We start from the raw sequence: 14,564 nt of genomic DNA, 5'->3' as shown, positions 1-14,564 counted from the left end.
TTAAAATTTCCAGAGACAATTGGTCTCCCAGGTGGTAAGGATAAACTTTTATGAATCTTCGGTAGAAGGTAGAATGTGGGTATACATGGCTCCTTTATTTGCAGTGCCTGACTCAATTCTTTTGTTATAATGCCACAATCGGTGGCTTCATTCAAAATTGTATTCAATTCTGACATAAAGGCTGACAATGGATTAAATGAAAGCTTCTTATAACAGATTTTATTTCTCAGTTGTCTGAAAACCTCTGTTTCATCAGTTGCCGCCTTTATCGGCGGGTTTAATCACCACATCAGATAAATTCTTTAATTTTTCCAAACTTTTCCGCTCATCAAAATTCAAATTTCCTTTTGTAATATTGTGAGGAATCTTTTTAAATTCTTCACTAACTATTTTAACAAAAAGGTCAATGTTTGGACACGAAGCAAAAGATGGAAATTTCTTAGAATGAGGTAGAATACATGAAGGAATCTTACCCCCTTCAAAAGATGAATGTTCATGAGAAAGCTCATTCAGGATCTGTAATGCTTCCTGCTCCGTGTCTGTTGGAAACAGAGTATGCAATGTTTCATCATGGAAATATTTTTTGAACATCAAAGCTCTCGCAAACATATGTAGATCCTTAGTGGCAGAAAAAGTATCAAAACATGCATCTGGACAAAAGGTAAGACCCTTACCAAGGACCCTTAAATCTGTTTCAGAGAGGCTGTGTTCACTCAAATTAATTACCTGAAGGCGGTTGCTCTCAGGCAATCGGTCATTCCTTCGTCCATATGGAGAATTACGCAGGTTCCGTTTACGTTTAGTAGTGTTCTTATATGATGAAGAAGAAGAAGCCGAGACATCAGAATATTCACTCATAGAGAGCGCCGAAGATGTTGATGTAAGACGAGTACGAGTATCAGTTGACATAGGGGATCTCCTCCAATTATATATCTTATTCATTTGTCGATCCTTCATATCTCTCATGAGTTTATTAGCATGGTTGTCCTGAATTTCTTTAACCCATATTTCTACTTCTTTTTCCATAGATATATTTATGGATTGAAGATTTTCTGCCGTTAATTGATTCTTGGCTAATATATAAGTGTTATCTATTTGTGAATCAATATTAGCCACATTTTTTGTGTTAAGGCTGATCAATAATTCCATAAATTTTTTAGAGGTATTATTGCAAACCTCTTCCCAATTTTTTATGAAATCTTCATCTTCAATGGGAAAAGAAGGGATCACTCTTACTCGTAAACCCCTAGGAATCAAATCTTTATTAATGTAATTTTGAAGAAAGGCCCTATTCCACCATAAACGTGTTCGTTTATGTAACAGATTTTTAATAGTGGAAGAGAAATCAACTAGTCCTTGACCACCAGAGCCATTAGCATTGGACCCACCATTACCGAACAATTGATTGATTCGGTTAAGCCAGGACTGTTCCTTGGCCTTAAAATCCATGTCCGAGAGAGAAACCTGTGCAAAACACAGTATAAGCAATTAAAATAAATGACTCAAGGGAAGTGCAATATATAATATATAATAAGTTAACCTAAAATCATAATAATGCACTCATGGAAATATAAAGGACAACTCGGATAATAGAATAAAACAAACGAAAAAAAACGAAAAATTGTCCAATGATAAAGTATTTTATTAGAATATAGTTAAAATTAATGATAATCAGGGGAGGCCAATGCCAAAATAAAGGCACACCCTGGGGACAACAGTAATTACTCAATATCAATACATCACAAAGAATATCTCACAGTGTTAAAAAATAATAAATAAATAATAACAAGTGTCAATACAATATCTTTGTGTAAAACAGCCAAAATACTCCAAAGCCCTGCCCAAAAAGAGGGAGATAATAAATCCCACTTTGGCCCGCTCGGAGGGGAATCATGCTGCCAGCAGCTCCAGCTGTTTCGAGCACTGGCTCACGAAACCCCTACAAGAGGCACTATCACCCGAGAACTTCTCGGGCAGTGGGAGGTGGGGCAAAGTCGGGGCAGGGATGGCAGTGGTCACACCGGAGACAGCCTCTGTGGCTGCCTGAACAGCGACCGCAGTAACATCCGCAGCTGAGACTGGATGCTCGAGAGCCACCAACCTGCCCTTCAGCTGCCGGATGTACTGCAGCAGTCACTGTTCGTCCGCCATTACTAGCCAGACCCTGGTGCTAGGAAAATGTTAGGGCTGGCGGAAGGCACCAAATTATAAAATAATAGTAGGTGTGTTCGCAGCCCGGGGTCCACCGTGCAGAGGTGGTATACTGCTGCTAGGTAATGGCGGAAGAATAGAGCAGCATAAAAACAGTCACACGTGGGTTACGTCACCCAATGTGAACAGGTGCGAACTCTGTTAATGCACAGAATCGCACAACTGCTGAATGTAGATGCCGGAGCCTGTTTAGCTCACAGAGCGCGGCCAAAAGAGCGCACAGTGTACAGCCACAGAACTCTACCCCAAGGACACAGGGTTAGAGTCCTTCTAGGCCCACTGAGCGTGTGGCGTCGCTGCCGCGAGCGCCGCTATAGACGCTGGCTATGAAATGGAGCACATGCACTGAGGCGTGCCGAGTCCCTGGTGAGGGCTGATGCCTGACCCAACCTCTGTCCTACCTACACCTAAGCCTGGGCGCTAGCAGACTAGGCTGCACAACACATGCGTACCAAGGGTAGGGGTTTCTTAATGAGTCATTCACCAGAGACATTCATACGTGCATACATCACTCACTCAACATAGTCTGTAAATACAGTTTTATCCTAGCACATGGCCGAACCGCCATGCAAACCTTTTATAGCCGCGAGCGTCCGGGACCTTCCTGGCTTCTCAGATGGGCCAATCCGAACACGAGCAAGACCTGAGCATGTGACCTTCGATCTCCAATGGGAGATCACTCCATGGGCATGCTCAGTACCCTGACATGGGAACTTAGTCCCTGGAGACTCTTGCAGCTGAGCAGCATGTATTGCCATAGATGTGCCAGAGGTGGCAGCTGCAGGCAAGCCCACGGAGCTGGTCTGGGCAGAGCGCCTGGAGTGACAAGTTTGCTGAGCAACTTCCTCTGCGGTAGGAAAGGAATGGGAGACCGCTGGAAGTAAGGCTTGGGATTCTCGCTGTGCAGTGATAGAAATCCGACGCCTAAGACCGGGTTCACACTGGCGAGGAATACGGCCGAGTGACAGGCGCTAAAAGCACACATTAGACACGGACAAATGATTCTCTATGGGGTCCCTCGCACCAGGCGTATATTTCTCAGCCGTATTCTACGCTCTGTACCAATCACAGCATGCTGCAATTGTCAGCGTACTACGCCCGTAGTGGAAGATGTGATGAAACGCTGGCGAAGCATCCGGGACCAATACCGCCGGGAACGCCAGCAGTGGTCCAGGACTGGGGATGCGGGATACGTCAAAAGAAAATATATCTATTACGACCGGCTCTCCTTCCTCGCCCCAATTCTGGATCTGAGACCGTAAGTAGATACCTCACACCACATTACACAAATACTTTACAGGGCCAAAAATAATGATGTATTTTTGCCTCTGTTCTATTTCATAACAGAACTCAATCCAACCTTACGGATCGAGGAACGGCCTCAGAGACAGAGCCCATAATTGATCCTGTAGGGGATGAGGTGGCTGGCCCATCTTCTCCCTCTACAAGAAGCATGGCAGAAGATGAGTCATCACAGGAGAACCCATTGGCTGCCCAACACACAACACCACCAGGACGGTCTGCTGCTGCCCCATCACCCATCCTGGAAGAGCCGGGCAACTTGAGCAGCAGCCCAACTGGCCAAATCAGGGGATCCCCACAGGCTGCTGTTACATCCCAGCGAGCCCGAAGAAGGCGCCAGGTCACTGTTCAAGAGAGCAGGACCAATGTGGACACAGGGGTGCTAAATTATTTATCTCGAGTAACTACGGATGATGGGGAGGAGGCCTACTCACGTAGCCTGACCCTTTATCTCCGTGCCCTTACCCGTGAGGTCAGGCTCCGTATTAGGGGATGTTTTCAGATCCTGCTTGATGCAAGCACCCCCCAATACCCCATATGAGCTTTTTGAATATCTGGAGAGGTGGCAGCTTTCCCCCAGAAATCTAATGCGCATGAGACCATCCACACAGATACTTGCTCAAGCAGGGTCCGAACATCCTCTAATACGTGGGCCTACACCTCACCCCCTTCCTCCCCCTACCCAACTTTCCCAACACCAGCAACAGATTTCTGGCTCTAGCCAACCCCACCAATATGGCCACTTAGTCCCACCCAGTGTTGGAGGCTGGTCCCAACCTGGTTGGGGCCGACATGGCAATATTGGTGGGTATGAGCCACGGGCCTACCCGCCCCAACAAGATGCCCCTCAGCAGTATTACTATGGCCACTACCCCCAACAATCACAGGATTTAGGTCACTACCAACAGCATGGGCAACAGTATGCACCCACACAGGGCGATGTTGCTCAAAGTAGTCAGCAGAAAGCACAGGCTGCTCCTCCGCCTTCTCCTTCCCCAACATCCCACAATTTATAAGTGGCTTAAAACATGGACTTAGTAAACCTATACTGTACATGACTGTTGTTAATTGTTTTGATGGGAGGAGATGTCCAGTGTGTTTGAACTGGTGTTTAAAATCCCAAGGCAAAGTCAAAAAGAGGTTTTATTCAGCAGCAACATGAGCTAAAACAGATAATAATAACATTTCTTATGACGGTTTTCAAATCATATGATTAAGACACCATGACAGGCAAGGCTACCTTATGTGTTTCTGATACATATTACATGTCTGTAAAAAAATACAATATTTCACGGGGCTATACTGGCAAAGTCAAAGGATCAAAATAGAGTACTCACTTGAAAATGCATAGAAAAGGCGTGCTGTCCATATTCTCTTAGTCCAATTTAGGCCAGCTAACTATATTCCAAAATCAAGGCAAACAGCCTCAAGACCATCACGCTCTCTCTATGTATTATCAAGTCAGTCTCTATTTTGATCCTTTGACTTTCCCAGTATAGTGCGGTGAAATATTGTGTTTATTACAGACATGTAATATGTGTCAGAAACGCGTAAGGTAGCCTTGCCTGTCATGGTGGCTTATTAATATGGTTTGAAAACATTCATAATAAATGTTATTATTATCTTGTGTAGCTCATTTTGATGATGGATAACTCCTCTTTTTTACTTTGGATTCCAAATGTGTACAGTTGCAATGTTGTTATTGCACTATGTATGTTGTAGGATATGTTAGCAATTTTGTTTGAACAACAATGTTGAAATATGCCAAAAGCCCAATTTGGGCCATTGCCCAAGTTTTTCATAGGGCAAGAATATGTTTGCCTTGCAAACTTAAAAAAAAAACACAAAAAAGGCAAAAGTAAAAATTGGCCAACTACACTTTACGTCTCTGTCTTAATTGTCCAAACCCATATCAAAATACGCGTACCAAATCAAAGCAACACTCAGAGATTCAGAAGGGGTAGAAATATATATATTTTGACACACATCAAACCAACATTGCCAACATAGATCCAGCATGCTCTTGCCAAGAAGGTTCCCCCTGAGGTGCCATAAAGTAATTAGTGAAATGATCACGCACATTGAGGCCAGAGATCGGTCTACGTTGATGGTTGATAGGTGGTCTCACCCTACACACATTGTCCGGCCTAGGCACAACACCAGCAGAGGAGGAACAATCATGTATCCTGGTGAAGTTTTGAAGTACCACACAGGCTTTCACTACTTCATTAACATTTTGTTCACTCAGCTGAATGGCAGACTGGAGTAGCCGCCATTTGACACAAAGAATGCCAAAGGAACACTCCACCAGTCGCCAAGCACGTGATAGGCGCAAGTTACATATCCTGCGCCTGTGGTGAAGGTTGCGCCGGGGATATGGCCTCATGACATTGCGCGTTAACTGAAAGGCATCATCTGCCACAAGAACATAAGGGACAGATTCTTGAGTGGAGCCTGGTAGCTGGCGTGGTGGTGGTAGATCAAAATGGTTGGTGCGTAGCCGCCGAGCCATAATGGAAGTATTGAAGACTCTAGAGTCTCCCGTCCTTCCATAGGCCCCAGTGTCAACAATTATAAACTTGTGTTGAGGGTCGGCCAGAGCCAACAATACAACAGAAAAGTATTGTTTATAATTGAAGAATTGGGAGCCAGAGTTCGACGGATTACGCCCCCCGGATATGTTTGCCATCAAGGGCCCCAATACCATTTGGAAACTGGCATTCTTCCTCAAAGTCCCTTGATATCCTCAGTCTTCCATCCTGACCTCGGGCATGACGACTTGATATAGTCTTGTCCATATTTCAATACATATTGACCTGACTATGCCAGAACACACACATCTTGCTTTGCACAATGAGTAAGTGATATTCAGTCCATATTCCACCCAACATTCGTGTCTGTAAGTTGAAACATATGTGGACTAAGATGAGGGCCTAAAACTTACTCCATGAAGGCAAAAATTCAAACTTTGCCCAACACATCATGAACATAGAGAATGTGGTTGTGTAGTACATACCGTATTGTGAGTACAAGTCGCTCCTCTGCAGATATAGCTTTGCGCATCCTTGTATCCTGAAAGGTTATCCAAGGGCGCAGTGTCTCCAAGAGTGTAGCAAATGTTGCAAGGCTCATGCGACAGTATTGGTAGAATTTGACAGGATGTTTCCATAGAGAATAATAGAGGCGGTGAAAATTACCTCTTGTGATTCGTTGCCTCAAAAGTGGATGTACCCACATGCGTCTCCTCCTCCGCGGATCCACTATCACTGGGTATGGTTGGCCAAAGCACCATGACAAAAGCCAGTTGAAGAGAACCTGCTCAGTTGTGTTGAAAGTCAGACTGTCTGACATGCTGCACATACCACAGCAACACACCTAGTGAAGGCAAGGTCACAAATGGACAGAATGGATGCTGCCACCTGTTCCTGAGCCAATAAATACAGTGCAGGCTAATGTTTTAAATAGTTAGTAGGCCTCAAAACCATTAAATGTCCATTTTGCAAGGCTGCGAGAAAATCTCGCCATACGGATTGCATACGGATGCCATACGGATTACATACGGATGCTGACATGCGCAAAATACGCGACAGCACCTGGCTTACGGATGACCTACGGAGCACTATTTAGGGGTCACTCATCCGTATTACGCATGTAAACTGCGGACCGTATTTTGCACAGGTTAGTGTGACTCCAGCCTAACACAGCAACACCACTACCAGTGTCACCAAGCATCTCCACAACGTCCCATGGAAGTGTACAGTTCTTCATTGACCAAATCCTTAAGAAAAAGAAGAGATACCAACAAGCCATGGTTCTGAATAACAGATTTTCAAAATTACTGTCTTTGAAATGCTGCCATTCAGGCTGGTGAAGCTGGACAGTTTAAAAAAAATGTCAGTGGCTGTATGTTAATCCCTAGGCCTAGGTGGTTTGATGCACATCTCTTGCCTGGCATGTGTGCTAAACTTTGTGGTGCAGGGCTTCCTAAAAAACTACCCACACATATCGTAGCTGCTGTTCAAAGTGTGGGCAGTGTGTGTGCAATTTTGGCATTCTCCCCCTGCTGCTGCTCTTCCGTTGCAGCATCACTTCTGCCTTCCCACTCACCTTCTGATATGTGACGTACCAACAAGGTGGAACTTTACCTTGCATATGCTGTCGAGCAGCAACAGGTTAAAGGGGAGTTTCAAATGCAGCACTTACGGATGAGTCGCTCTGCAGAACAACGGCACTTCACCACAATGAGTGAGCCTCCATGTGGAACGTGTGTGCTATGTTTCACTGCTTTGAATATTCCACCAATATGGCCAATGTTGATGATGCAATCATCCATGTTACTATACCACTTATATGTCTGCTGGAAAAAAAATTCATGCCATGATCAATGAAGTGATGGGACAAGAGGAAAAGGAGCAGGAGGATAAGCAGTGCCAATTAACAACATTATTATGCCTGTCATCCACACATGGCTCTAAGGGTGGGTTACTGTCCTAACATCGGCCACCTACCCAAATGTACAGGCAGGGCGCAGTTTGGGAGGATGATGAGGAGGACGAGGCAGGGGAGGAGGAACATTGATTTCACAGCAGGGTGGCACTCAGATCATCTCAGGTCATCAATGGCATGTGGTTGGGGGGACACAGAGTACCCATTGAATATATCTTCCACCAAGGACAGCTTGCTTTTGTCTCTGGCAGCCTGGCAAACATGAGCCAATAGATGCTGTAGTGCCTTCGGAATGACTGCAGAGTTGCCCATATTGTTACCAGTGTAGATTTCTGGCTGACCATCCTAATGGATCCCCACAACAAGGACAATATACCATCATTATTTCTGTCACTGCATGGGGATTGCAAAATGCATGAATACAAGAACACCCTGGAAGAAAAACTACAAATTACCACCTGACAGCAAGGGCTCAGTGGAACAACAAAGCAGAGGTGGAGGCGGAAGTCACCAAAGCAGCTGGGGCATGACCAGCACATCAAAAGGCAGGGTTAACATGGCCGAACTGTGGAAAAACTTTATAAGCATGCCCAGGGCCGGCATTAGGGGCAGACAGACCAGGCAGCTGCTTATGGCCCCTGCTCCTCAAGGGGCACCCAGCCAGTGGCCGCTATGGGACCCCTGAGTAAGAGGGGCCTGGCGCCGACCCTTCCCCGCATCGTGCATTCAACTTATCGGCATCATAGATGCCAATACAGTTGAAAGCAGTGATAGAGGAGAGAGAATCATGTGACACTCCCCCTCTGCCTGTGACTAAGCATGTTTCAGCAGTGGAGCTGATGAGACACTGAGACGCTCTGCGGAAATCAGAGCAGCTGGGAAACAAGGAGGAGAGTTAGTATTGTGTGTGTGTCTGTCTGTCTGCATTATACTGTATGTGTGTCTGCTGCACGATAGTGTGTGGGAGTATTGAACTATACTGTGCATGGGGGACTGCACTATACTTTGTGTGTAGGGGGCTGCATTATACTATGTGTGTGTGGGGGCTGCACTCTAGTATGTATGTGGGGGTCTGCATTGTACTGTGTGTGTGGACTGCAGTATACTGTTTGTGTGTGGGGGGACTGCACTATACTGTGTGTGGGGGGAAGCATTATACTGTGTGAGGGGGCTACATAATACTGTGCCTGTGGGTGGCTGCACTATACTGTGTGTGTTTGTGGGGGCTGCAATATACTGTGTGTAGGGCTGCATTATACTCTGTATACTCTGAGGGGGTTGCTTTATATTCTAGGGGCTGCATTATACTATGTGTGTGTGGGGGCTGCACTGTACTATGTATGTGGGGGGTCTGCATTGTACTGTGTGTATGGACTGCACTATACCGTTTATGTGTGGGGGGACTGCACTATACTGTGTGTGGGGGGCTGCATTATACTGTGTGTGGGGGGCTGCATTATACTGTGTGGAGGGGCTACATTATACTGTGCATGTGAGTGGCTGCGCTATACTGTGCGTGTTTGTGGGGGGCTGCAATATACTGTGTGTAGGGCTGCATTATACTCTGAGTGGGCTACTTTGTGCTCTGGGTGGATGTTTTATACTGTGTGTGTGGGGGGCTACATTATACTCTTAGGGAGCTGCATTATATTTTGTGCGTGGGACTGCACTATGCTGTGTGTGGGGGGACTGCGCTATACTCTGTGTGTGGGGGGTGCATTATACTGTGGGGGCTTCACTATACTATGTATGTGTTTGTGGGGGCTGCATTATACTGTGTAGGCCTGCATTATACTGTGTAAGCTACTTTATACTCTGAGGGGGCTACTTTATACTCTGAGGGGGCTGCCTCATACTCTGGGGGGCTGCATTATGTTGTGTGTGGGGGGCTGCATTATACTGTGTGTGAGAGCTTCACTATATGGTGTGTGATTGTGGGGGGCTTAATTATACTGTGTGGGGGTGGGGCCTGCATTATACTGTGTGTAGGGCTGCATTATACTCTGAGGGGGATGCATTATTTTCTGGGGGACTGCATTATACTGTGTGTGCAGGGGGGCTGCATTACACTGTGTGAAGGGGGCTGCACTATACTGTGTGTGTTTGTGGGGTGGGGCCTGCATTATACTGTGTATGTAGGGCTGCATTTTACTCTGAGAAGGCTGCATTATACTCTGAGGGGCTGCATTATACTGTGTGTGGGCTGCATTATAATCTATGAGGGGGCTGCATTATACTCTGAGGGGCTGCATTATACTCTATTAAGGACCATGGGTGTGCATTTTACTATATGTACTATATGGGACCTGTATTTTACTGTATCGACGATGATCTGTACCAATCATTCTTCCTCACACAGAGTAATGGTAGGTGCACATGGTCAGTAAACGATGGGGGGGTTGGACGTTGCGTACTTGTGCAGTGGCCTGATGTTACAGCAGAGTAAAGAAATCCCATGCTCACTAAGCGTGCACAGATGCCTGTAGCTCAGCCACGGAGACAGACATGAGGAACGTCTAGACCACAGCATGTCAATTTATCTTTATTTGTCTCCATAAGATAAATTCCTCTTGTACAATGTATTGGACGCAGTGACTCCGCATGGTTCAATGAACACATAAGGGTTTCACCTGCATTCAATAGCCAGCAGCGCTTTGGACGCAGCAGACATTCGCTGTATCCAAATTACTGACTGTGCGCACCTACCCTAAAGAGGCCAGGAAACAAGCATCAAACGACTTCAATGTTGTCAATCATGATCATTTAGTGGCCTGAACTTTGCGCATGTGAATACAACAGAAATGTTTCTGTGTGATGGTGCGATGTTAGCATTTGGGGCCCTATGTCAATCCCACGTTGTCCTTGTGCGTAAATCTACATGGGATTGACCAAACACCAATTAAAGGTGCGCATAAGGGAAAATGTGTTTTGCATTGCTGCTGCGGTGACCCATGCAGGCACATCCACACTGAAGACAATCCCTCGCCATTTCAAACTTTACCACAACTGTGATGGTGGCCATCTCAGAATAAGAGGGATCGACATCACTGATTTCGGCATCCGGGGGGTGGCGTCTTGAGGAAACTAGCCGAAATGGAGTCCAGATGGATTTGGACGTTGGGAACATTACATCCATCTGGACTTAATAAAATATAAGTTATGCCCCTTTTCTATGATCACTTGTCTGGTTATATTATATTGAGAATGTGATATAAGTTAAGCTGTCATTGTTTATATTTATTGTATCCGTATTTTGTGCAGTAGTTCCAGTTGATGTCCCTATATATTCTTCCCGCTGGCACTTTTTCTCTATACAAGATTAAAGTAAAACGTTGAACAGCTGTCCCCGGTGAAGATATGCAATGGATATGTACTTCGATGCGTAATATAATGTATTGTTTTTAATGGGAAAGTTTACTTATATTAATCTAAGTTAGGCATTTTATCCATGTATTGTAAAGGGATATTTGCAGTAAGGTCTATATTTCCTTGTTCAGTAGTTATGATGATTAACTAAAATTCACATATATAAGGATTGTGAGGCTTGTGTTTTGGTTTGATGTTGATTTGAATTGAGTTCTGCCATATACATACAGTACCAGTGGTGCACCCCCTGCCTGCACATGCATTTCTGCTCTGCTCCCATGCCTCCCCGGCTCTTGATGTCTCATTGCATTGATTGGCACTAAAGTGCTTCAAATCATATGATGCCGACACCGGGTGGTGCCGCGGTTGGCATAATGACGTGCGCGTCACATCAGGCCGGGGATGTCACTTCTGATTATGCGATGTCGCTCCCGGACCGGTGTTACACACCATGTATTCCATAAATTATGCACCAGAGATGGGTTGTGTGTACTCCCTGATGAAGGCAATACCAAAACATACATTGAAGTGGGCACACACACCCCTCTGGATCCTCACCAGAAACTGCACACTCTGTAAACTCTGCATAGGTAAATACCACAAAGGATTAAAAACAGCCTGCATGGGGTTGGATAATGGGTTTCCTGTAGTGGTTAGTTAATATGGTGGGTAATATACAGAGAGAGTGAAATACAGATTTATATTTCCCTGTGCAGTACCAATGCTAATGATTAATATGTAATATGATTATGGATTGTACATATATTGATTGATATTTTTTTGGTGATATTGTATAATTGCTCACTGGTTTGTGGATTAATTTGGGTTGGTCTGTGCCCCATTGTTGCAGCAGACATGAGCAATTGTATTATAATTGTATGAATTTCCCCTCTCGCTATCTTTCTACCTGTGTCATAATGTAATTTTTATTAATAAAGTGTATAATGTTGTTTGATCTTGGCTATTACATCATTGCTTCCTATGGTAACTGGTTATCCAACATGGTTAACCTAACATTCCTTAAAATGAACCAGGTGTGGATCACACATGACTTGTCCATACCTTATATTCACTAGACCACTACAACAGCTGCCATTTGCCATTTGCGTCATTTAGTAACCTCCTCCACAAATAAAAAACACAAAAAAACTGTGTTGGCTAACTCCTCATTCACCTATTCCACCTATACCACCAAGTCCACATCCTCCTCCACTTGGACCTGTTTCTCCTGGTTCAAGATTCTCATTTTTTATTTCTACTTTGCTTAGCATAGAGACAGGATGTAGCTGTAGTGAGGGATAGTATTAGGTTTTCTGAGGGGTTACTGTGCCCCATGCTTTGTGGGTGAAATTTTTAACAGAACTGGAAGTAGCTAAGAATGGTCTATTGTGAGGGCACTGTTACAATTTTTATGTTATTCATTTACTTCCTATTTTTCCAATGACTGCTTTGGTCACAAAACCACTTTAAGTTATTTCACTATTTAATTTATTTTGCAGAAATATTATCCCGCTCTTACCCCCATTTAGCTTCCTTTTGCAACCCACAAGCCCTCGGTATGACCATTTTACAGCCATTTTAAAGCATCAAATTTCGGGTCCGCATTGACCTCTATTGGGCCCTGGTCAAGTTCGGACCCGAACTAAACATTTTACTATATGTTCATCAAACCAGGGACCCAGAACTTACATGGGTTCGCTTATCCCTACTCATCAGTGTAAGTAAAATTAAAATTATCTTCCTGAAATAATATGTATTTAGGAAACACTGCTTTAATGAAAATGTAAATCTTTTGAAAAGGTTTTGGATGTTATAGGCTCAATTTACTAATTATTTCAGGGATGTCTGTATTTTGGTACAGAGGAAGAAATTTACTCACACATCTAACTCGGTGATAGATAATGCAGAAAGAGACAGTGCCTTGCGAAAGTATTCGGATCCCTGGAACTTTTCAATCTTTTCCCACATATCATGCTTCAAACATAAAGATACCAAATGTAATTTTTTGGTGAAGAATCAACAACAAGTGGGACACAATTGTGAAGTTGAACGAAATTTATTGGTTATTTTAAATTTTTGTGGAATTTCAAAAACTGAAAAGTGGGGCGTGCAATATTATTCGGACCCTTTACTTTCAGTGCAGCAAACTCACTCCAGAAGTCCATTGTGGATCTCTGAATGATCCAATGTTGTCCTAAATGACTAATGATAATAAATATAATCCACCTGTGTGTAATCAAGTTTCCGTATAAATGCGCCTGCTGTGTGATAGTCTCAGGGTTCTGTTTGATGCACAGAGAGCATCATGAAGACCAAGGAACACAACATGTAGGTCCTTGATACTGTTGTGCAGAAGTTTAAAGCCTGATTTGGATACAAAATGATTTCCAAAACTTTAAACATCCCAAGGAGCACTGCGCAAGCAATCATATTGAAATGGAAGGAGAATCATACCACTGCAAATCTACTAAGACCCGGCCGTCCCTCTAAACTTTCATCTCAAACAAGGAGAAGACTGATCAGAGATGCAGCCAAGTGGCCCATGGTCACTCTGGATGAACAGCAGAGATCTACAGCTGAGGTGGGACAGTCTGTCCATAGGGCAACAATCAGTCGTACACTGAACAAATCTGGCCTTTATGGAAGATTGGCAAGAAGAAAGCCATTTCTCAAAGATATCCATAAAAAGTGTTATTTAAAGTTTGCAACAAGCCACCTGAGAGACACACCAAACATGTGGAAGAAGGTGCTCTGGTCAGGTGAAGCAAAAATTGAACTTTTTGGCAACATTGACAAACGATGTTTGGTGTAAAGCCAAAACAGCTCATCACCCTGAACACACCATTCCCACTGTCAAACATGGTGGTGGCAGCATCATGGTTTGGGCCTGCTTTTCTTCAGCAGGGACAGAGAAGATGGTTAAAATTGATGGGGAGATGTTTGAAGCATGATATGTGGGAAAAGGTTGAAAAGTTCCAGGGATCCGAATACTTTTGCTAGGCACTGTATATACAGTAGGTACGGAAAATATTCAGACCCCTTTAAATTTTTCACTCTGTTTCATTGCAGCCATTTGGTAATTTCAAAAAAGTTCATTTTTTTCTCATTAATGTACACTCTGCACTGCATCTTGACTGGAAAAAAAGCAGAGATGTAGAAATTGTTGCAATTTTATAAAAAAAAAGAAAAACTGAAATATCACATGGTCATAAGCATTCAGATCCTTTGCTCAGACACTC

Source organism: Dendrobates tinctorius, unplaced genomic scaffold (assembly GCF_039654945.1).
Source record: "Dendrobates tinctorius isolate UK_male_01 unplaced genomic scaffold, ASM3965494v1 ptg000025l, whole genome shotgun sequence".
Lineage (NCBI taxonomy): Eukaryota > Metazoa > Chordata > Amphibia > Anura > Dendrobatidae > Dendrobates > Dendrobates tinctorius.
The sequence above is the reverse complement of the archived record's forward strand: the minus strand, read 5'-3'. Positions refer to the sequence as shown.